This window comes from Dama dama, chromosome X (genome assembly GCF_033118175.1).
Source record: "Dama dama isolate Ldn47 chromosome X, ASM3311817v1, whole genome shotgun sequence".
In the NCBI taxonomy this organism is placed as follows: Eukaryota; Metazoa; Chordata; class Mammalia; order Artiodactyla; family Cervidae; genus Dama; species Dama dama.
Genome location: NC_083714.1, coordinates 36,912,481 through 36,935,692, shown reverse-complemented (window position 1 = coordinate 36,935,692; position 23,212 = coordinate 36,912,481). Strand labels below are relative to the sequence as shown.

Sequence of the window (23,212 nt, the reverse complement as noted above, 5' to 3'; positions counted from 1 at the left end):
GAGAGGTGGGATTTGTACCTGTAATCTTTTCTTTTATTTTTGAAGATCTAATTGGCTTTATTTATATTATTTTTAATTGAAGAGTAATAGCTTTACAATATTGTGCTGGTTTCTACCATACATTAATATGAATCAGCCATATGTGTACATATGTCCCCTCCCTCATGAAACTCCCTTCCACCTCCCATCCCATCCCACCCCTCTAAGTTGTCACAGAGCACCAGATTTGGGTTCCCTGTGTTGTATAGCAAATTCCTGCTATCTATTTTACATATGGTAATATATATGTTTCAATGCTAGTGTCTCAATTCATCCCACCCTCTCCTTCCCCCACTGTGTCCAAAAGTCTGTTATTTATGTCATCTCCTTTGCTGCCTTGCAAATAGGATCTTCAGTACCGTCTTTCTAGATTCCATTTATATGTGTTAATATATGATATTTGTTTTTCTCTTTCTGACTTACTTCACTCTATAATAAGCTCTAAGTTCATCTACAGAGAAGGCAATGGCACCCCACTCCAGTACTCTTGCCTGGAAAATCCCATGGATGGAGGAGCCTGGTGGGCTGCGGTCCATGGAGTCGCTAAGAGTAGGACACAACTGAGCGACTTCACTTTCACTTTTCACTTTCATGCATTGGAGAAGGAAATGGCAACCCACTCGAGTGTTCTTGCCTGGAGAATCCCAGGAACGGGGGAGCCTGATGGGCTGCCATCTATGGGGTCACACAGAGTAGGACACAACTGAAGTGACTTAGCAGCAGCAGCAGCATCAAGTTCATCTAACTCACTACAACTGACTCAAATATGTTCCTTTTCATGGCTGAGTAATATTCCATCGTGTATATGTAGCACAAATCTGTCAATGGACGTCTAGGTTGTTTTCATGTCCTAGCTTTTGTAAGTAGTGCTGCGATGAACATTGGGGTATGTGTGTCCTTTTCAATTATGGTTTCCTTGGGGTATTTGCCTAGTAGTGAGATTGTTGAATCATATGGTACTTTTATTCCTAGTTTTTTTTAAAGGAATCTCCATACTTGAACCCACAATCTTAATGACCAAACAAATCTTCCCTGGGAAAATTGCTCAGAATTCTCCTCCCTGCAAATTTCAAGCAGGTACTCTTTAAGAGAATTAATATGTGGTTCAAGAAGCAATGGAGAAGGAAATGGCAACCCACTCCAGTACTCTTGCCTGGAAAATCCCATGGATGGAGGAGCACAATAGGCTACAGTCCATGGGGTCCCAAAGAGTCAGACACGACTGAGGGACTTCACTTCATTTCACTTCACTTCACTTCAAGAAGCGAAAGTGGCTTTGGGAGGAGAAAGATACATAAAGTTGTCTATGAGAGAGGCTGGGAACCATTTGTGCAAACTAGTCTGCTATGGGAGCAATTGTATCTTGACTGGGGAGAGAACAAGGAAGTTGATAGGACCACCTGGAGCTGGACAGGCAGTCCCTGAACTGGGCTTGAGCCTTGAGAGGGAGAAGGCCAAGGCCAAGGCCAAGGCCAGAGGCCAATAGGCCTGGGAAACTGGCACCATGGCACTGCTTCTAGGCCCGGGTGTCCTAGAATTGTTTAGAGGAGACGCCCAGCTCTTTGTATTGGGTAATATTCCCATGCACACCTCTTATTATGACTTGTATCTTTTTTGCATATTTTCTAACTGGTTATTGCTGGTATATAAGGAAGTTTTTTATTTCTACATGTTCACTGTACATTTAACTACCCTACTGAACTCTCATTAACTTTTGATGTAAAATTATAATTCACTCACATCCCAGGTTTTCTAGATATGCAAGGATATCATTACAAAACTAGAGAAAGAAAGAAAAAAGTTAGTTGCTCAGTCATGTCCAACTCTTTGAGACCCCATGGACTGTAACTCAACAGGCTCCTCTGTCCATGGGATTTCTCCAGGCAAGAATACCAGAGTGGGTTGCCATTTCCTTTTCCAGGGGATCTTCCCGACCCCAGGATTGAACCCAGGTCTCCTGCACTGCAGGCAAATTCTTTACTGGTTGTGCCACCAGAAGATATATGTATATATATGTATGTATGTATGTATGTGTATATAAATATATACACACAGTATATACACAGTATATACACACACACATATTGGGACTTCCCTGGTGCTCAGGTGGTTAAGATTCCATGTTTCCACTACAGTCAACATTTGTTGGTGGAAGGAAGGCAGGAATGCCATGCAGTGCCCCGGGAGAGATGGTCTTGGATAGAGCCTCTCTTTGCCATCCCGCCACAGGGCATGAACTCTCACATCAACCTCCTTTCCATCATCCATCACTTTGGGTGGCACCACCACAATCTCACTTAATGACAAGCAAGCCAGGTTACAGCACTTTTCACGTCAACAAATTGGCAAATCACAGAAACCAGTGTTTGTCATTACCAGGTATCCTGGTTTTTGTTTTGAACACTATGATCATCGTTCCCTTGGGTAAATCCCTAGTGTCCAGGTGTTTGCCTTTCCACACTGTAAAATGAGAATCTTTTTACTGGTCTCTAGTCACCTCAGAGCATTGTGGGGAGAGTCGAAGCCAGTCTGAAAGCTGGATGTCTAAACATCCCTGGGCTTGTGGAGTTCTCACCAAGCCTGTCACTGCTGTTGACATTGAGAATACTGGTGTGGGAACAAGTGCTGTCTTTGTCACAGGCTCAACTCCAGGGGCCTCTCCTTCCCTAAGCTGGCAGCTGAGGCTAAGTACTCGAGATCCCTGGGCCAGCTGTTGTGAAGTAAACGCCAGGCAGTAGGTAAGGCAAGATTCAGAACTGGGCAGACAGCCAGGCTTGAGTGGGAGCCCTGATTCAGGAGTGGAGGGGGGCACAAAAGTTGGCAAACAAGTGTTTTCCAAGGGAGGAAGACTAAAAAAAATACAATCTTGTTTCTAAGGTAGACAGAGCACCAACGGGCTCTGGGGGAGTAGTCTAAAAATTCCTTCTGTAACTCACTTATCAGCTGAAGAAGATTCTAGTACTAGAAGGACACTGTGAGCGATGTTTCCCAAGGAGGCTTCCCTGGGAGCACAGAGAGATAGCCACACCCTTTGAAGTTTGCTGGGAGCTTACAAAGGGCAGCGTTGTTTCCACCGGAGAAGAATGATAGCCCCACATAATGGTGTCCTTATTCTCTAAATCTCAGACCTTGTGCGATGAGGGGCCAGTGAGCCTTCAGGCTCAGGCGAAGGGGGGGCGGGTGGGCAAGACACTTGGCACAACGCACATGCTCACAGCTAGCTTGCTAGCCAACGTGGAAGGTCTTTCCTAAGGAGGTGGTGTGGTCAAAGTCTGGGATCTGTTTCAACTCGCTTTCTAGGAGGATTGCTAAACCATACCCAGGTATCGTTTTAATTTGATGATGGCTGATATATGTTTCCAAGTGGACGTATCTATCAAACTTCATAGATTTCGGTGAAATATGTTATGCGCTTAGAGGCTGTAGAGATAAAAGACCGATGAGAAAAATATTGTTTTAAATCAGAATGAAAAGGGTGGTATTTCTGAGTGGTGGGATTCCTATCGCACAAAAAAGAAAGTGAGTGGGCTGGCAGGAGCTGTCTAAGGTGGTCGATTCTCCAGTTATTAGTAAGTGGAGTCCTCAGATTGGGCTCTAACATAGCCTTAATCAACTTGGGGATGCCTATGGTACTGCATCATCCATGCTTATGTCAGGGACCACTTCCAAAATTCTGACTCATTTCCCAGGCCAGTGGAACCATGTAAGCATATGAGTTTCATGTCTGGTGTCATCTCTGGGAATTTCTCCCAGCCTTGGTGCCTGGGAATAATTCCATTAGACCCAGTAGAAGCTGGGTGGTGCAATGGCAAGAGTTCGGGTGGAGACCTAAGCTCCAGTCCTAGCTCTGTGCCAATTAACTGTCATTCCAGGTGGGTCTTTTAACAAATCTGTGTCTTGGTTTCTTCAGTGGTTAAAAAGAGTCTTTAATTTGATGACTGAGTCCGTTCCAGGTTTAAAAATAAGAATGTCTGTTTCTTAGCTTTGGGTTCAATAAAGAATTGTTGTAGGTATGCCAGTCATCTGATGTTATAAATTCTTTTAGGTCCGAAAGGGATCTTAAAGGTCATCTAGTTCAACCTCTTTATATTATGGATATATCAATAGAAACCAAGACTCAGAGAGAAGGGAGTTGCTCAATTAGTGCAGACTGAAGGTTAGAATTTAGGTTTCATGATTCCCAGTCCAGTGCATTTTCCACTGTCTTTATTTCTAAATCAAAGTAATACATGAGAATGATTTTTAAAAATCAAGTAATATAAGAATGCTTGTAATTAAAAAAAAAAAAGTTTTCTGCCCTACCCCTAGTATCGCTCCTCAGAAGCAACCATTTTTAAGAGATTCTATTTTCAATTCATCTGGTGGTTATTTCAATATTTCTAAATATGTCTCTACTCCTACTTCTTAATTTATCCAGTTGGAGCCTTATCTATTGACTCCTTGCTGTAAAAGCTATGAATTTAGCTCACTTAGCATTACTCTCAACCGCCTTTCTTTCTCCACCTCCCCATGTTTGATAGTATTATCTTTATGAGGTTTTTAAATTCACCTTTTAAAATAGTATTCACTACAATTTCCTATTTGGGTTATACAGTTCTATGAGTTTAGACAAATACAAAAAGTCATATAACTACCATCACAATCAATATATATCACCCCCCAAAACTTCCTTATGCTGCCCTTTGTAATCAAACCTATCCTTCACTCCCAACCCCTGGTAACCACTGATCTGTTTTATGTTCCTATACTTTTGCCTTTTCCAGAATGTCATAGAAATATGTGATCTTTTTACACTGCTTCTTTCACTCGTTTTAATTATTTTGAGATTTATGTCTCAGTAGTTCATTGTTTTTCTTGCTGAGTAGTATTCCATCACTTGAATGTACCAGTGTACTCATTCACCAGTTGCAAGACATTTGCATTGTTTCCAGTTGGATAGTATTATTTTTAGTGAATTCCATTGGTTACCTTTTAACTTGAAATCATATACTAAAACCTCTATTTCTATATCTCTAGACAGTATCCACTATATATTAAGTGGGTCTTCCTTTTCAGAATAGTAAACGCTTTTGACTAGGTTTTAAAACATGATACTTTCATTCATTTCATCTCTGTTTTAAATGGATTACATTTGAGGGTATAATTTTTCATGTGGCTGAGAGGGCTTGTTTAAAGGCTATCCAGCAGCCCCATTCAGGGCTACTACTATTCTCAGTAGCTCCTGTAGCATCGGGGCCTTCTCTAGCTCTGGACATGCTTGTTGCTGGGAACATATACATGTACTTTCTGTTCTGACTGTTGCTAACTCAGGCAGTAATTTTGGGGAAAAAGACCTTTCTTCATGTGGGTTTCAGCTTTTGTCTGTCATGCTTTTGCTGTTCCAGCTGCCTTCACCAGTGAGCACAAAGCCACATTTCAAAGGAGACTAACAAATTATCCCCAGCTGCCAGAAGGAGTGTGTTTCTGTGTGTTCTGTGTCCCCCTTCTCTGATAACTAACAGGTTAACTTTCTAAAGGGAATTAACAAAAGCAGAAATTGTCCTTTCACCCAAATAGGTTTTTTGCTTTTTTGTGGATTTGTCATATTCCTCTCCATTCTGACCTTAATTTACATCAGGAAATATAGTGTAAATGATTACAACTCAACCCCTGTTGTTTGCAAGGTTCACATTAGTGCATTTCTTTTTTTTTTTTTTTTTAAAGCATGTATGAGATTGCAATTCTGTTTGAAAATTTGCTAGCACAGTGTCTTTCCTCAAAAAGTAGCTATTTGAAGGCTGAATGATATCAACCCTGGCCACAGAGATTTATATGTGATTACACTTACTTGTGTTTTTAACCATCTTTGTATGTGTGTTATCTGCATAGCACTTACACTCCGTAATGGGGGGTGAGTCTCATACCTAGCCTGGTATGCTACACATAGTAGGTGCTCAGTAAATGCCTTTTGAATGGAAATGATCCAAAATATTGTCATTCACACATATGGTGAAGTATTCTGTATCAATGTAGTGAGTCAGGCATTCTCAAACACTACTGGGCATGCAAATTGGTACAACTTTCTCACAGGGTCATTTGCCAAAATATGCCAAAGCCTTAACAGTATTCTTGTCCTTTCACCCAGTGACTCTCTTTCTAAGGACTTACCCTAAAAAAAAAAAAACAGAAATGCACAAAAGATATAAATACTAAGAAACTCATTGTAGTATCATTTAAAATAGAGAAAACGTGAAAAAAAATAGAGAAAAAGTAAAATAAACTTCAATGTCTATATTATAAAATCTTATGTAGTAACATTTATACTATAAATGCTATGTAGTTATTTAAAATCATGTTTAAGAGAGTCTATAACAACATTAGAAAATGCTCACAACCTAAATTAAGTGGAGAAAGGGAGGATACAGATGAACATACAGTATGATCTCCTGCCTGTGTGTGTCTGTGCACACATGCAAAAAGAAAGAAGACAGAAAGGAAATAAATAAAATATTAACAATGATTCTAGTAGTAGAATTATGAATTATTTTCATACTCTAATATTTGTAACTTCCAAATTCTCTACAATCAGCTTGTATTACTTTACAACCTGAAAAATATCTTTTTAATTGGAAAGAAAAAAATGCTATCCTAGTCACAAAATGTGAAACGATTTCTCAAACCAGAGTCTACCCTTCAGATGCCATGTGGAAAGTCATGTTTTCATAAAAACAAAATTATGCCTACAAGTCTTTTTGAGTTTTATTAAGAGCCTCAGTTTGATATGGAAAGGCAAAACTGTTCATCCTTTTCTCTCAGCCTAGTTAGGTTTCATCTTCTCTCTCCCCATCCCCACCCATTTTAAAACTGTCCAGATCTGTGGAACAAATGTTGAGCAAACTGGAAATAAATAAAATCCAATAGCTTTAAGATATCACAAAGCCCTCCCTTCCTGTGTACTAATGGCTACCTGCCCATTGTACTCCCCAGAGTGGAGGGCTGGAGTCAGCCAAAATGGAGGCTTTTCTGATTCAAGCATGAAAACTGCAAATGCTCAAAATTTAGCAAGTCTGAGAAGATTGAGACACAACATGTACAACCTTCCCTCCCTCACATTCTGACCTTTACATAATAGAAACTGGTGGGCTCTGCTGGGAAAAAAGCTACTAAGTGAAAACTCAGTTGTAGAAGGCAGATACAGTAAGTACTCTTCACATTTCAAAGAAATCTCAGAATCCTAGAACTTTACAGCTAGAAGGAAAATATTCCAACAAGTACAGAGTTCTTTCCAAATCCCAGATACTGTGCTGGTTGCTGATCAAATGTTATCTCATTAAAACCATCTAGTAATGCACTCCACTTTACAGATGAGGAAATCTAAGCCCAGGGAGGCGTTGTAAATTGCCTTGGATTACATAGTTTTTTTTTTGTCTACAAAGCTGGAGCTAGGGCCTACATCTTCTGGAGACTCTCAGGTAGAAAGATGAGTTTTTCTAATATAGTCTTGTCCCTCAGTTCCAGATAATCCAAATACTGTGCAGTTGTGCTTGGATCTTTTGCTAACAACTTAAGCTAATCAGGTCCAAGATCAAACATATAGTCTTCTGCTTGGCTCCCAGTGACCCAGGATCTGAACCAAAGTCTGGCTTTTTATTCTCTTTCATGCCCCACCCCCCACATAAACAGTCACAAGTCCTGTCCATTTTTCCTTCAAAAAATACCTTCAAAAAGGCACAAACTTCCAGCTACAAAATAAATAAGTCATGAGAATGTGATGTACAGCATGGGCACTATAATTAATAAAGCCATATTATTATATTTGCAAGTTGCTAAAAAGTAGATCTTAAAAATTCTCATCACAAGAAAGAAACATTTGTAACTTTGTATGGTGACAGATGTTAACTAGACTTATTGCAGTGATCACTCCACAATGTATGCAAATATTGAACCACTATGCAGTATACCTGAAACTAATATAATGTTATATGTCAATTATACCTCAGTAAAAAAATAGTTCTATATCCAACCCAACCTACAAAACAACCCAACCTCTACCTCCTTCTTGACTACTCCCAAACCACACCACTGCCTGTCTTCTGGCTCAGACAACAATTCTAGTCCGCATCACACAATTATTTTAGCACCTGTCATTCAGGGACAGTTAACATTTGTTCAGCAGCACTCATCCTAGCATCAAGCAAGTATTGAGTGTCTACTATATGCCAAGTCCTGAGATGGAGAATTCATTTGTCTTTTCTCCTCAACTAGACATTAAACATCCTGAGAGTGAAGGCTACAGCTTTCTCCATAACCTCTTAAACACCCGTTGCAGCTCTGGGCACATACTGAAGACTTGTTTATTCAAGAGCAGAACAGATTTAAGGAATCTGTCACCAGCTTAGCAGCTGGAGAACTTTGGGGATGCCTTAATCTATGGATCTGCCTCAATATCTCACAGGCTACACGAGCATGATCCACTCACTCAATGAAGGACGCATATCAAACTGACTTTTTAACACCACACCTTCAGGGATAAGTGAAGAGGTTTAGCTAATCAGAGGTGTGGGGTTCAAAGCATCAAATGGGGATTTCTGCCTCCAAGAAAAGAAGCTGGAATAGATGTACTTGTCCCTATTTTTGTCACTAAATACAGCTAAAAACCCTGGGTGTTATATATAAAACAAATATAAGAGAACCAAGAAAGGTGGAAAGAAGAAGACAGAGTGGCTAAGGACCTCAGTAACCAATGAATGATGTGATGGTGAGTTCCCTGTATTTTCTTTTTGCCTCATTGATTCCAGACTGGATGCTGGAGACACCAGCAGTTAAGAAAAAACCAAGTGGGAGCAAACAAACAAGAAAGGCCTGCTCTCTTTAGCCAAAGGACCAAGAAAGGGGCAGCCTAGCAAAGTAGGCAACTTTTAGACAAGTACTACTCTACTGTAGCCAAACACCACAGGAAAAACTATGACTTCCACACACACCCATGCCAATGAATGATGAGTGGAGAGCCTGAACTTCTATCCCAATGTGGCAGTAACAAGATGGCAACTCTCTTTTCCCTGCCAGAGTAGGGGAAACTTCTTCAGGAAAAACAAAAGGCTTAAATAAGAGCCTCATTACATGATACCCAAAATGAACAGTATTCAACTGAAAATCATTCATTATACCAAGACCAAGGAAGATCTCAAATTGAATGAAAAAAAGAATCGACAGATGCCCAAATCAAGATAAGAGATGTTACAGTTATCTGACAAAGATTTTGAAGCAGCTACCATAAAAATGCTTCAATGAACAATTATAAACATGCTTGAAACAAATGAAAAGACTAGAAAGTCTCAGCAAAGAAATATAACATCTCAGCAAACAAATACGAAGATACAAATAAGAACTAAATGAAAAATTTAGAAATGAAAAACTCAGTGGATGAGCTCAACAGAATAGAGCAGACAAATGAAAGAATTAATGAACTTGAAGGTATAACAATAGAAATTACACAGTGAGAACTGGAAAAAAATGAAAAGAGCCTCAGGAACTTATGGGACTATAACAAAAGATGTAACATTCATATCACTGGAGTCTCAGGAAGAGGGAAAAAAGATAAAGGGGCTGAAGACCATTTGAAAAAATAAAATCTCAAAGTTTCCAAGTTTGGGAAAAAATATAAACCTACATATTCAAAGAGCTGAAAGAACCCTAAGTAGGATAGATGCAAAGAAATCCACACTAAGACCCATCATAGTCAAACTTCTGAAAACTAAAAACAAAGAAAGTCTTGAAGGCCAAAAGAAAAGAGTACAAGGAAACAATGTTCTAATAAGGAATTGGCACATTTTTCAAGCACTAAAAGAAAAGGACTGCTAACCCAGAATCCTACATCTCTCAAAAATGTCCATCAGGAATGAAAGGGAAATGGAGACATTCTCAGATGAAGAAAACTTAAGAGAATTTGTCACCATCACACCTACCCTAAAAGAATAGCTAGAAGAACTTCTCCAAACAGAAAGAAAATAATAAAAGAAGGACTCTTGGAATATAAGGAAGAAAGAACACAATAAGCAAAAACATGAAGAAATCCAGTAGACTTTCCTTCCCTTCTTGAGTTGATGAGGAAAGTAAATGAACATAAAGGGAGGTAAGGTTTCCACTTCACCTGAAATGGTAAAATGACACCATCACTAGAGTGTGATAAGATATATATATAAATACCTAAAGGAACCACTAAAAATCTATACAAAGATATACACTCAAAACCATGACAGATAAACCAAAATGATAGTCCAAAAAATATTCAAGTAACCCACAGGAAGGCAGAAAAAGAAATCTGAGTAATAAAAGGCAGAAAACAAAATATAAAATGGCAGATTTAGATTCTAATTTATAAAAAAATTGCAATAAGTATAAATGGCCTAAGCATATCAATTAGAAGACAAAGATTGGTGGAGTGGATAAGAAAAATAGGACCCAATTATATGCATTCTACTAGAAACTTACTTCAAATATAATGATATAGAGAAGCTGAAAGCAAAAGGATGTAAAGAGATATATCATGCAAGCATTAATAAAAAGAAAGTATGCATCTATCAAAGAAGAGCAAAATAAGCACAAAGCAAGCAGAAGGAAGGAAATCATAAGGAGCAGAAATCAATGAAATTGAATAAAGGAAACCAATAAAGAAAATAAATGACACAAAAGTTGTTCCTTTGTAAAGATCAATAGACTTGACAATCTCTAGCAAGACAGACAAAGGAAAAAGAGAAGAAGCAAATTACCAATATCAGGAGCAAAACAGGAGATATCACTACAGATCCTGCAGATAAGGGTGGGGTACAATAAGGTAATACCATGAACAACTCTACACACTTGTATTTAAAAACTTAAATGCAATGGACCAATTCCTTGAAAAACGCAAACTACCACAAGTCACCCAATATAGAGTTCATAGCCCTATAACTATTAAGGAAATTAGCTGCATAATTTTAAAACTCCCAACAAATAACTCTCTAGTTCCAGATGATTTCACCAGATAATTTTACCAAATATTTAAAGTATCAGCAATTCTACATTATCTCTTCCAGAAAATAGAAATAGTGGGAACATTTCCCTATTAATTTTATGAAGTTAGCATTACCTTGATACCAAAACCAACTAGAGACAGTACAAGAAAACTACAGACCAATATCCCTCATGAATATAGATACAAAAACCTTTAGCAAAATATTAGCAAGTAGAATTCAGCAATATAAAGGAATTACTTGCCATGACCAAGTAGGGTCCATTACAAGTATCCAGTTCAGTTCAGTTCAGTCACTCAGTCATGTCTGACTCTTTGTGACCCCATGGGCTGCAGCACATGGACACCCAGAGCTTGCCCAAACCCATGTTCATCGAGTTGGTGGTGCCATCCAACCATCTCATCCTCTGTGGGCCCCTTCTCCTCCTGCCTTCAATCTTTCCCAGCATCAGGGTCCTTTCCAATAAGTCAGTTCCTCGCATCGGTGGCCAAAGTATTGGAGCTTCAGCATCAGTCCTTCCAATGAATATTAAGGACTGATTTCCTTTAGGATTGACTCGTTTGATCTCCTTGCAGTCCAAGGGACTCTCAAGAGTCTTCTCCAACACCACAGTTCAAAAGTATCGATTCTTCAGTGCTCAGCTTTCTTTATGGTCCAACTCTCACATCCATACATAACTACTGGAAAAACCATAGCTTTGACTAGATGGACCTTTGTTGGCAAAGTAATGTCTCTGCTTTTTAATATGCTGTCTAGGTTGGTCATAGCTTTTCTTCCAAAAAGCAAGCATCGTTTAATTTCATGGCTGTACTCCTGGACACTCACAGTAAGTCTGGCTCAATCTTTTATGGGGTCACTGCTCCTTTCTCCTGGGTCCTGTTGTGCACAAGGTTTTGTTTGTGCCCTCCAAGAGTCTGTTTACCCAGTCCTGTGGAAGTTCTGTAATCAAATCCCACTGACTTTCAAGGTCTAATTCCCTGGGGGTTCTCAGTCCCTTTGCTGGATCCCCAGGTTGGGAAATCTGTTGTGGGCCCTAGAACTTTCACAACAGTGCAAGAACTTTTTTGGTATAATTGTTCTCCAGTTTGTGGGTTGTCTGCTCAGTGGCTCTATGGTGGGGCTCACATGCTGTGCCTCCCAGGTCTGCTGCAGCCAGAGCCCCTGTCTCCGTGGCAGGCCACTGATGACCTCTGCCCCTGCAGGAGACACTTAAACACTCAAAGGCAGGTCTGACTCAGTCTCTTGTGGGGGTCACTGCTCCTTTCCCTGGGTCCTGGTGTGCACAAGGTTTTGTTTGAGCCCTCTGAGCATCTCTGGTGGGTAAAGGGTTTGATTCTAAGCAGAATTTTGCCCCTCCTACCATTGGCTTCCCTGATAACTCAGTTGGCAAAGAATCTGCCTGCAATATGGGAGACACCAGTTTGATTCCTGGCTTGGGAAGATCTGCTTGAGAAGGGATAGGCTACCCACTCCAGTATTCTTGGGCTTCCCTTGTGGCTCCCTTGTGGCTCCAATGGTAAAGAATCTGCCTGCAATGCAGAAGACCTGGGTTCAGTCCCTGGGTTGAGAAGATCCCCTGGAAAAGAGAAAGGCTATCCACTCCAGTATTCTGGCCTGGAGAATTCCATGGACTGTATAGTTCGTGGGGTTGCACAGAGTTGGCTATGACTGAACAAATTTCACTCTTCCTTTCACCATCTTGTTGGCGCTTCTCATTTGCCCTTGGATGTGGGGTATTTTTTTCTGCTGGGATCATTCTCCTGTCAATGGCTGTTCAGCAGTTAGTTGCAATTTTGGAATTCTCACAGGAGAAGATGAGCACATGTCCTTCTACTCCACCATCTTGTGGCACAGTGATAAGTATCCAAGTCTGGTTCAACGTTAAAAACCAATGAATGAAACCATCATATTAACAGGCCAAGAGAAGAAAAATCACATGAGCATATCAGCTGATGCAGAAAAGACATTTGACAGAATTCAACATCCAATCATGACAAAATCTCTCAGCAAGCAAGGAATAGAAGGAAACTTCCTTAACTTGCTAAAGGGTACCTACCAAAAAAAAAAAAAAAAGAAGCCATACAATTAATATTATATTTAAGGGTGGAAAACTGAATGCTTTCACCCTAAGATCAGATCCATTTCTACTATTCTTTTTTGTCATAGTGCTAGAAATTCTAGTTAGTACAATAATGACAGAAAAGAAAAGACATATAGATTTGAAAGGAAGAAATGAAACTTTCTATTTGCAGGTGGCACGATAATCTACATAGATAATCTATAGGAATCTCTTTTTTTTTCTTTTCTTTTTTTTTTTATTAGTTGGAGGCTAATTACTTCACAACATTTCAGTGGGTTTTGTCATACATTGATATGAATCAGCCATAGATTTACATGTATTCCCCATCCCGATCCCCCCTCCCACCTCCCTCTCCACCCGATTCCTCTGGGACTTCCCAGTGCACCAGGCCCGAGCACTTGTCTCATGCATCCCACCTGGGCTGGTGATCTGTTTCACCATAGATAGTATACATGCTGTTCTTTTGAAACATCCCACCCTCACCTTCTCCCACAGAGTTCAAAAGTCTGTTCTGTATTTCTGTGTCTCTTTTTCTGTTTTGCATATAGGGTTATCGTTACCATCTTTCTAGATTCCATATATATGTGTTAGTATGCTGTAATGTTCTTTATCTTTCTGGCTTACTTCACTCTGTATAATGGGCTCCAGTTTTATCCATCTCATTAGGACTGATTCAAATGAATTCTTTTTAACGGCTGAGTAATATTCCATGGTGTATATGTACCACAGCTTCCTTATCCATTCATCTGCTGATGGGCATCTAGGTTGCTTCCATGTCCTGGCTGTTATAAACAGTGCTGCGATGAACATTGGGGTGCATGTGTCTCTTTCAGATCTGGTTTCCTCAGTGTGTATGCCCAGAACTGGGATTGCTGGGTCATATGGCAGTTCTATTTCCAGTTTTTTAAGGAATCTCCACACTGTTTTCCATAGTGGCTGTACTAGTTTGCATTGCCACCAACAGTGTAAGAGGGTTCCCTTTTCTCCACACCCTCTCCAGCATTTATTGCTTGTAGACTTTTGGATAGCAGCCATCCTGACTGGCGTGTAATGGTACCTCATTGTGGTTTTGATTTGCATTTCTCTAATAATGAGTGATGTTGAGCATCTTTTCATGTGTTTGTTAGCCATCTGTAAGTCTTCTTTGGAGAAATGTCTGTTTAGTTCTTTGTCCCATTTTTTGATTGGGGCATTTATTTTTCTGGAATTGAGCTTCAAGAGTTGCTTATATATTTTTGAGATTAATCCTTTGTCTGTTTCTTCATTTGCTATTATTTTCTCCCAATCTGAGAGCTGTCTTTTCACCTTACTTATAGTTTCCTTTGTAGTGCAAAAGCTTTTAAGTTTCATTAGGTCCCATTTGTTTAGTTTTGCTTTTATTTCCAATATTCTGGGAGGTGGGTCATAGAGGATCTTGCTGTGATTTATGTCGGAGAGTGTTTTGCCTATGTTCTCCTCTAGGAGTTTTATAGTTTCTGGTCTTACATTTAGATCTTTAACCCATTTTGAGTTTATTTTTGTGTATGGTGTTAGAAAGTGTTCTAGTTTCATTCTTTTACAAGTGGTTGACCAGTTTTCCCAGCACCACTTGTTAAAGAGGTTGTCTTTTTTCCATTGTATATCCTTGCCTCCTTTGTCAAAGATAAAGGAGGTGTCCATAGGTTCGTGGATTTATCTCTGGGCTTTCTATTCTGTTCCATTGATCTATATTTCTGTCTTTGTGCCAGTACCATACTGTCTTGATGACTGTGGCTTTGTAGTAGAGTCTGAAGTCAGGCAGGTTGATTCCTCCAGTTCCATTCTTCTTTCTCAAGATTACTTTGGCTATTCGAGGTTTTTTGTATTTCCATACAAATTGTGAAATTCTTTGGTCTAGTTCTGTGAAAAATACCGTTGGTAGCTTGATAGGGATTGCATTGAATCTATAGATTGCTTTGGGTATAATAGCCATTTTGACAATATTGATTCTTCCAATCCAGGAGCACGGTATGTTTCTCCATCTGTTTGTGTCCTCTTTGATTTCTTTCATCAGTGTTTTATAGTTTTCTATGTATAGGTCTTTTGTTTCTTTAGGTAGATATACTCCTAAGTATTTTATTCTTTTTGTTGCAATGGTGAATGGTATTGTTTCCTTAATTTCTCTTTCTGTTTTCTCATTGTTAGTATATAGGAATGCAAGGGATTTCTGTGTGTTAATTTTATATCCTGCAACTTTACTATATTCGTTGATTAGCTCTAGTAATTTTCTGGAAGAGTCTTTAGGGTTTTCTATGTAGAGGATCATGTCATCTGCAAACAGTGAGAGTTTCACTTCTTCTTTTCCTATGTGGATTCCTTTTACTTCTTTTTCTGCTCTGATTGCTGTGGCCAAAACTTCCAACACTATGTTGAATAGTAATGGTGAGAGTGGGCACCCTTGTCTTGTTCCTGATTTCAGGGGAAATGCTGTCAATTTTTCACCATTGAGGGTGATGCTTTTTGTGGGTTTGTCATATATAGCTTTTATTATGTTGAGGTATGTTCCTTCTATTCCTGCTTTCTGGAGAGTTTTAATCATAAATGAGTGTTGAATTTTGTCAAAGGCTTTCTCTGCATCTATTGAGATAATCATATGGTTTTTATCTTTCAATTTGTTAATGTGGTGTATTACATTGATTGATTTGCGGATATTAAAGAATCCTTGCATTCCTGGGATAAAGCCCACTTGGTCATGGTGTATGATTTTTTTAATATGTTGTTGGATTCTGTTTGCTAGAATTTTGTTAAGGATTTTTGCATCTATGTTCATCAGTGATATTGGCCTGTAGTTTTCTTTTTTTGTGGCATCTTTGTCTGGTTTTGGAATTAGGGTGGTGGTGGCCTCATAGAATGAGTTTGGAAGCTTACCTTCATCTGCAACTTTCTGGAAGAGTTTGAGTAAGATAGGTGTTAGCTCTTCTCTAAATTTTTGGTAGAATTCAGCTGTGAAGCCATCTGGTCCTGGGCTTTTGTTTGCTGGAAGATTTCTGATTACAGTTTCGATTTCCTTGCTTGTGAAGGGTCTGTTAAGATCTTCTATTTCTTCCTGGTTCAGTTTTGGAAAGTTATACTTTTCTAAGAATTTGTCCATTTCATCCAAGTTGTCCATTTTATTGGCATAGAGCTGCTGGTAGTAGTCTCTTATGATCCTTCGTATTTCAGTGTTGTCTGTTGTGATCTCTCCATTTTCATTTCTAATTTTGTTAATTTGGTTCTTCTCTCTTTGTTTCTTAATGAGTCTTGCTAATGGTTTGTCAATTTTGTTTATTTTTTCAAAAAACCAGCTTTTAGCTTTGTTGATTTTTGCTATGGTCTCTTTTGTTTCTTTTGCATTTATTTCTGCCCTAATTTTTAAGATTTCTTTCCTTCTACTAGCCCTGGGGTTCTTCATTTCTTCCTTCTCTAGTTGCTTTAGGTGTAGAGTTAGGTTATTTATTTGACTTTTTTCTTGTTTCTTGAGGTAAGCCTGTAATGCTATGAACCTTCCCCTTAGCACTGCTTTTACAGTGTCCCATAGGTTTGGGGCTATTTTTTAATTCATTTTATTCAAGTATAGTTGATTTACAGTGTTAATTTCTGCTATACAAAAAAGTGAGTCCGTTTTATATATATATATAGTATTCTTTTCCATTTATCACAGTATATTGAATATAGTTTCCTGTGCTATACAGTAAGACCTTATAGTTTATTCATTCTCTATATAATAGTTTGCATCTGCTAATCCTAAACTCCCAATCCTTTCCTCCCCCACCTAACTCCCCCTTGGCAACCACAAGCCTATTCTCTGTATCTGTGAGTCTGTTTTTTAGATAAGTTCAATTGTGTCATATTTTAGGAATCTTGTTTATTTTTTGGCTTCATTGGATGTTCACTGTTGTGCACAGGCTTACTCTAATTTTGGTGAGCAGAGGCTACTCTAGTTGTGGTACATAGGCTTCTCATTGTGATGGCTTCTCTTGTTGTGGAGTACGGGCTCTAGGGCATTCAGACTTAGTAGTTGTGCCATATGGGCTCAGTAGTTGTAAGGTATGGACTTAGTTGTCCCAAGACATGTGGGATCTTCCTGGACCAGTGATTGAACCTGTGTCCCCTGCATTGGCAGGCAGATTCTTAACCACTGGACCACCAGGGAAGTCCAGGAATCTATTTTTTAAACTCTTAAAACTAATAAGTGAGTTCAGCAAGGTCATGGAATAAACATTAAAAATCTATTATGTTTCTATATACTGACAATGAAACATGGGCACCAAAATAAAAAATATAATACCATTTAAAATTGCTCAAAAAAAAAAGACTTTGACATATACCTAACAAATATGCGTAAGACTTGTATGCTGAAAACTACAAAATGCTAATGAAAGAAAACAAAGAAGAGGGGAATTCCCTGGCAGTCCAGTGGTTAGGATGCCATGCTTTCACAGCCAGGGGCCTAGGTTCAATCACTGGCAGGGGAACTAAGATCCCACAAGCTGCTCATGGCATGGCCAAAAAAAAAAAGAAAAAAAAGAAATTAAAGAAGATCTAAATAAATGGAAAGACATGCCATGTTCCTGGATATGAAGACTCAACATAATAAAGATGTCAGTTCTCCTCAAAATGATATACAAGTTGGTTCAGTTCAGTTCAGTTCAGTTGCTCGGTCATGTCCGACTCTTTGTGACCCCATGAACCGCAGCACACCAGGCCTCCCTATCCATCACCAACTCCTGGAGTTTACCCAAACTCATGTCCATCGAGTCGGTGATGCCATCCAACCATCTCATCCTCTGTCATCCCCTTCTTCTTCTGCCTTCAATCTTTCCCAGCATCAAGGTCTTTTCAAACGAGTCAGTTCTTCACATCCGATGGCCAAAGGATTGGAGTTTCAGATTCAGCATCAGTCCTTCCAATGAATATTCGGGACTGACTTCCTTTAGGATGGACTGGTTGGATCTCCTTGCAGTCTAAGGGACTCTCAAGAGTTTTCTCCAACACCACAGTTCAAAAGTATCGATTCTTCAGCACTCAGCTATCTTTACAGCGCAACCCTCACATCCATACATGACTACTGGAAAAACCAGAGCTTTGACTAGATGGACCTTTGTCGGCAAAGTAATGTCTCTGCTTTTTAATATGCTGTCTAGGTTGGTCATAGCTTTTCTTCCAAGGAGAAAACATCTTTTAATTTCATGGCTGCAGTCACCATCTGCAGTGATTTTGGAGCCCCCAAAAATAGTCTCTCACTGTTTCCATTGTTTCCCCATCTATTTGCCATGAAGTGATGGGACCTGATGCCATGGTCTTAGTTTTTTGAATGTTGAGTTTTAAGCCAGCTTTTTCACTCTCCTCTTTCACTTTCATCAAGAGGGTCTTTAGTTCTTCTTTGTTTTCTGCCATAAGGGTGGTGTCATCTGCATGTCTAAGGTTATTGATATTTCTCCCAGCAGTCCTGATTCTAGCTTGTGCTTCATCCAGTCCAACATTTCGCATGATGTACTCTGCATATAAGTTAAATAAGCAGGGTGACAATATACGACCTTGACATTCTCCTTTCCCAATTTTGAACCAGTCCATTGTTCCATGTCTGGTTTTAACTGTTGCTTCTTGACCTGTATACAGATTTCATGGCAGGTAGGTAAGGTGGTCTGGTAGTCCCATCTCTTGAAGAATTTTCCAGTTTGTTGTGATCCACACAGTCAAAGGCTTTGGCATAGTCAGCAAAGCAGAAATACATGTTTTTCTGGAACTCTCTTGCTTTTATGATGATCCAACGGATGTTGGCAATTTGATCTCTGGTTCCTCTTCCTTTTCTAAAACCAGCTTGAACATCTGGAAGTTCATGGTTCACACACTGTTGAAGACTGGCTTAGAGAATTTTGAGCATTACTTTGTTAGTGTGTGAGATGAGTGCAATTGTGTGATACTTTGAACATTCTTTGGCATTGCCTTTCTTTGGGATTGGAATGAAAACTGACCTTTTCCAGCCCTGTGGCCATTGCTGAGTTTTCCAAATTTGCTGGCATATTGAGTGCAGCACTTTCACAGCATCATCTTTTAGGATTTGAAATAACTGAACTGGAATTCTATCACCTCCACTAGCTTTGTTCATAGTGATGCTTCCTAAGTCCCACTTGACTTTGTATTCCAGGATGTCTGGTTCTAGGGGAGTGATCACACCATCATGATTATCTGCGTCATTAAGATCTTTTTTGTATAGTTCTTCTGTGTATTCTTGCCACCTCTTCTTAATATCTTCTGCTTCTGTTAGGTCCATACAGTTTCTGTCCTTTATTGTGCCCATCTTTGCATAAAACATTCCCTTGGTGTCTCTAATTTTCTTGAAGAGATCTCTAGTCTTTCCCATTCTATTGTTTTCCTCTATTTCTTTGCACTGATCACTGAGAAAGGCTTTCTTATCTCTCTCTGCTATTCATTGGAACTCTGCATTCAAATGGGTATATCTTCCCATTTTTCCTTTGCCTTTCGCTTCTCTTCTTTTCATAGCTGTTTGTAAGGCATCCTCAGACAACCATTTTGCCCTTTTGCATTTCGTTTTCTTGGGGATGGTCTTGATCACTGCCTCCTGTACAATGTCCTGAAAATCCAGCCATAGTTCTTCAGTTGGTAGTTCCTAATCAAGTTGGTAGCTCCTAATATACAAATTGGTAGTTCCTAATAAAAATCTCAGCAAGACTTTTGTAGAATTTTGTCTAAAATTTATACAAAAAGTCAAAGGAACTAGAATAGCAAAAACAATTATGAAAAAAGAAAAGGAGAGAATCAGTTGCCCTACTATGTATCTATAGTAATCAAGACTATGGTGGGGACTTCCCTGGTGGTCCAGTGGCTAAGACTCTGAGCTCCCAATGCAGGGGGCCTGGGTTCGATTCCTGGTCAGGGAACTAGCTCCCATATGCCACAACTAAGGCCCAGAACAACCAAATAAATATTTTTTAAGCCTGTGGTATTGGCAGGAGGATATATAGACTAACAGATCTGAATAGAATCCAGAATACCCCCACATAATTATGCTCAACTGATTTTTTTAACTATAAATGCAATTCAATGAAGGAAAGATGGCATTTTCAATAAATGGTGCTGGAGAAATTGGATATCTATGGGCAAAATAAAAGAACCTTGTATTAGAGTTCTTTAGCAAAACATAGCCAATAAACTGTGTGTGTTCGTGTAGAGACTCTGTGTGTATAGAAAAAATGTGAGAATGTGTGTGTATATATATATATATATATATGTATGTATGTATGTGTATATACATTCATCCAATTTCTCCAGCACCATTTATTGAAAAGACTATCCACCTTTCCTTCTTTGAATTCTATTTGTACTTTAAATATATACAGAAAGAAAGAGAGAAATGTTTATTTTAAGAAATTGGCTCATGCAATTGTGGATACTGGCAAGTCCAAATCTGCAAGTCAGGCCAGCAGGCTGGAGACCCAGGGAAAAGTTGATATTGCAGCTCTAATCTGAAGGTAGTCTTCTAAAAAGCTGCCTCTTCCTTGGGGGAGGTCAATCTTTTTCTTAAGGCCTTTGACTGATTGGATCAAGCCCACCTATATTTTGGAGGGTAATCTGCCTTATAGTCTACTGAATTGAATGTTAATCTTTTCTAAAAATAAAAAATACCTTCACAGAAACATTCAGCTGTTTTACCAAATATCTGGGCACCATGGCCTAGCCAAGTTGACACATAAAATTATTCATCAAAAACCTCATCCTAAGTCTCATAACATACAAAAATTAAGTCAAAAAGTATCACAGACTTACATGTAAAACTAAAATTTTTAAAAACAAACAGCAAATCTTCAGGACCTAAGACTAGTGAAAAAGTGCATAGACTTGACATCAAAAGCACTATACAAAAACTAAAAAACCAATAAATTGAACCTGATCAAAATTTAAAACTTTTGCTCCATGAAAGGTCCTGTTAAAGAGGATGAAAAGACAATCTATAAAATGGGAGAAAATATGTGTAAACCATGCATCTGACAAATGACTTATATCTAGACTATATGAAGAACTTTTTAAAAACTCAACAGTGAAGAAAACAGACAATTCAACCAGAAAATGGGTAAAGGACATAAAGACACATTTCACCAAAGAGGAAATACAGATGATAAATACACAAGATGTTCACCATCATTAACCATTAGGGAAATGCAAACTTAGACAATGAGATGTTATTAATACTACACACCTATTAGAACAATTGAATAAAAAGCAGTGACAATTCCAAATGCTGGCGAGAATGTGGAAAAACCAGAACTCTCTGATATTGTGGGTGGGAACGTGAAATGCTGCAGCCACGCTGGAAAATAGTTTGGCAGTTTCCTATGAAACTAAGCATGCCATTATCATAGGACCCAGAAATCACACTCCTGGATATTTATCCCAGAGAAGTGAAAACTAATGTCCCCTACAAAGTCTTGTACATTAATGTTCACAGCTTATAGCTTTCCCTGTAATGTTCCCAAACTGAAAACAACCAAAATGTCCTTTGATAGATGAACAGTTAGGCAAACTCTGGGTATGATGAAAAGGAATGGACAACAACTTGGATGGACCTCAAGGGTATTGTCCTGAGTGGCAAAACTGTTTGCATCAAGATCGCCACCCCTCACTCTGTAGTCCCCGTACTCCACCACCCCAATTGCAAACATTCTAGATTCAGTTCCCTAAGATTCAAAAGATAACTTGATAAAAAGAAGCACCCTGATGATTTCAATTTTGTGGCAGTGTATGAGGAATGGTAGTTTCTAAAGTAATATATTTTATTTATTTATTTATGGCTGCACTGGGTCTTTGTTGCTGTGCATGTGCTTTCTTTTTTCAATTAATTTATTTTAATTTGGAGGATAATTATTTTACAATATTGTGATGGTTTCTGCTATACATCAATGAGCTTTCTCTAATTTTGGCGAGCAGGGGCTACTCTCTAGTTGCAGTGCACGGGTTTCTCATTGTGATGGCTTCTCTTGTTGCAGAGCATGGGCTTTAGGGCATGCAGGCTTCAGTAGCTGCAGCTCCAGTTTTCTAGATCACAGGCTCAGTAGTTGTGGTGTACAGGTTTAGTTGCCCCACAGTATGTGGAATCTTCCAGAATCAGGGATCGAACCCATGTCCCCTGCATTCACAAGCAGATTCTTAATCACTGGGCAGCCAGGGAGATCCCTAAAGCAATGTTTCTTAAATATTATCACTATCTTTCCACATGTACATGACACACTCATGCACGCATATACATAAGCAAGATGTTGGGCTTTTCATGCTATCGGATTCTTTTGTTTTTCATTTATTTGTATTAGTTGGAGAAAATGAGGCAACAGAGATAAGAATATCTCTGTTGCCTCATTTTCAAAGATGAAAGATAGAGACCCACCTAAGCTGAATTCAGATGAGGGGAGAAAGTAATGGCTGGTGGCAGCTTAGGGGAAAGAGTAGCAGGGAAGACAGGAAGATAAACCTGATAAGAGTTGCAGGGGATGGCTTGTGCTGACCTGTGCCGCAACTCTGTAGCTTTGATCTTGGTCATTCTGTTGACATGTGCTCACTATCTCCCCATCTGCAGTCCCAGTTCAGAGTCTGAGAACTGGTGTGGATATGGCCCTTCTTCAGGGAGGCCTTAAGCCAGACCCCAAGACTAGGTTAGATCCTTGTGTTACACACTCTCACAGCACTTGAATCTGACCTTGGTGTCCTTTATCACAATTTTAGTTACAAGTTTTTGAAGCTAACTATTAAGTGTTAGATAATGACATGTGAGTTTATCACATGTCTCCTATTTGAGACTGTAACTGGAATGAATGTTGGAACCTTGTCTTAGTTCATTTTTGTATATTCCCAAGCATCTAACAGGGCTTCCCAGGTGGTGCTAGTGGTGAAGAACCTGCCTCCAAATGCAGGAGACATAAGAGATGCGAGTTCGATCCCTGGGTCAGGAAGATCCCCTGGAGAAGAGCATGGCAAACCACTCCAGTATTCTTGCTTGCAGAATCCCATGGACAGAGAGGCCTTGCTGGCTATGGTCCATAGGGTCGCAAAGAGTTGGACCCGAATGAAGTGACTTATCATGCATGCATGCAAG

At 39.2% G+C, this 23,212-nt stretch overlaps 1 protein-coding gene across 2 annotated transcripts in view; it reads left to right on the top strand.

Annotated features, from left to right (window-relative positions):
• The window catches only part of PLAC1 (placenta enriched 1), a 198,620-nt gene that overhangs the window by 156,464 nt on the left and 18,944 nt on the right, over positions 1-23,212 (top strand). Inside the window, exon 1 of one of the 2 annotated variants that reach the window (XM_061137280.1) lies at positions 3,312-3,362. The exons of the other annotated variant lie outside the window; for it this stretch is intronic. The gene's annotated coding sequence lies outside the window, so the exon portion shown is untranslated. Of the gene's footprint in view, positions 1-3,311; positions 3,363-23,212 lie in introns of those variants that run through there. 2 annotated transcript variants of the gene reach the window in all.